General features: G+C 31.7%; 1 pseudogene; it reads left to right on the top strand.

Annotated features, from left to right (window-relative positions):
* The window catches only part of LOC102028907, a 25,016-nt pseudogene extending 24,233 nt beyond the window's left edge, over positions 1–783 (top strand).
* Positions 784–1,860: the final 1,077 nt, after the last annotated feature.

Below are 1,860 nucleotides of genomic sequence, written 5' to 3' on the forward strand. Positions count from 1 at the left end.
AAGAAACAAAGTTTCCCCAAAGATATTAAAATACCTAAAACCTGATATGTTAGCTACATCAAGGAGTACAAAGGAGCTACTTCAATGGGATGTGAGCTAAACCCCCAGATTCCACCACTCAAAATTTTCTGTCATCATTAAAAAGCAGAAGATAATTAAAAATCTGATAGAAAGAAAATAGGTCCAGATTCAAAAAGTCTACCCTGGACTTTCACGTTTTAAAAACAGAATTTGACAGATTTTTTAATTTTAAAGAGAAGAAATAAAATTTCAAAACAAGGAGTACTATTCAACAGACTCTGATAGAAAGCATTCCTAGAATTAGAGATACAGGCTAGAAAACAAGTGGAAAACAGAAAAGTAAAGAGACTAAAGACCCTGAGCATCTTTGTAGCACACTCAAGAGCATCCTCCAGTAGGTGAAGATCTGAAAACCATTACTGAACACCTCAAGAACAGGTACTACAACCAGGTATGATGGCACATTCCTGTAAAATCCCAGAACTCAGTAGGCCGAGGCAGGAGGATTGCTGTAAATTCAACGCAACCTGGACCATGTAGTGAGTTCAAGAACAACCTGAATTACACAGCAAGACCCTGTCTCAAAAAAACAAACAAAAAAGAATAAGTACTACATATGTAAGAAATTATTCATGGCTGATTTACAGCAAGTTGTTACCAATTGCAGAGTATAAGCCCCCAGAGAGTGAATACTGCAAAAGTGCCAATATCTTTGAGAAATTCTTCTTTAGTAAAATTATGAAAGCTGTACTAATTCACTAGGCTTCTTAGAAATTCATCATGCAGTATGCTAGAGCAAAAAAGTTTAGTATTTTAAAAAGAATAAGACATAATATGTTGAAAAGATTTGATATAATAATTAGTGTTTCCAAAGAACAAAAAAAGTCCTTTTAGTTTTTTCAAATGTGTATTTAAATTGAAATCATAGAATATTTTTAATTTATGGAGTAGACTTTAATCTATTTACTAATATTTTGTAAATTTTCTATAGCATGTCCATTAGCCAATCACCTCACAATAGATGAATCAGATTTTCTCAAAACCTGTATGTGAAAAAATTGCACATACTACTCAGATTTGAGGACATACATAAAATTTTCAGACCAGGAATATTTCCATTTTTTCTAATAAGATGTGAGTTTTATTTTATTCTAAAGGACTTTAAGGAAGGGATACATAATTAAAAACTTGCAAAAGGTGAAAAGGTGAAATATGTGATGTTTGAAGACTCTCATATAGACTCAAAACAGTCATCTAGATGAGGTACTTTAAGTAGTTCTGAAAGGTGCAGTTCCACAAAAGTAACTGCTTTGATTCCTAACCAAGGAATCTTAAATAATGCAAAACCTATTAAGAAACTGGGATTTTGATAATTTGTCTACCTACAACAAACTTGTGAGTGCATAGCCACTAGTTCTACACAAATGTATGATATTACTTTTTTATTTTAAATAGAAAAGAACAAAAACCAAATAACAAAAACAAAACAACACAAAAACTATAAAAATAATACAGAATTTCAAAACAAGATGATAGGAAATCAACAATGGTTGTTGTAATACATATTATTATCTTCAAATTAGTCGCTCAGATTGCCAAATATAGGTATGAAACATTGATCAAACAATTAAACATTAACTGTCCCTTTCAACAAACCAGTAGAAATTAGTACTACAATTATCTTAGCTATTTTGTGTGTGTGTATGTGTATGTGTGTGTGTGTGTGTATAGCTTTATCACTACTATTTAGAGGATGTGTGTTCTTCTTGGATGTTTTCTAGATATAGGTAGTTTCTTATAGATATCCCAAGGCCCTAGCTTCCCAATTTGTAAAAGATG

The sequence above is a fragment of the Chinchilla lanigera genome, unplaced genomic scaffold (genome assembly GCF_000276665.1).
Source record: "Chinchilla lanigera isolate Chin_1 unplaced genomic scaffold, ChiLan1.0 scaffold00156, whole genome shotgun sequence".
NCBI classification, from domain to species: domain Eukaryota; kingdom Metazoa; phylum Chordata; class Mammalia; order Rodentia; family Chinchillidae; genus Chinchilla; species Chinchilla lanigera.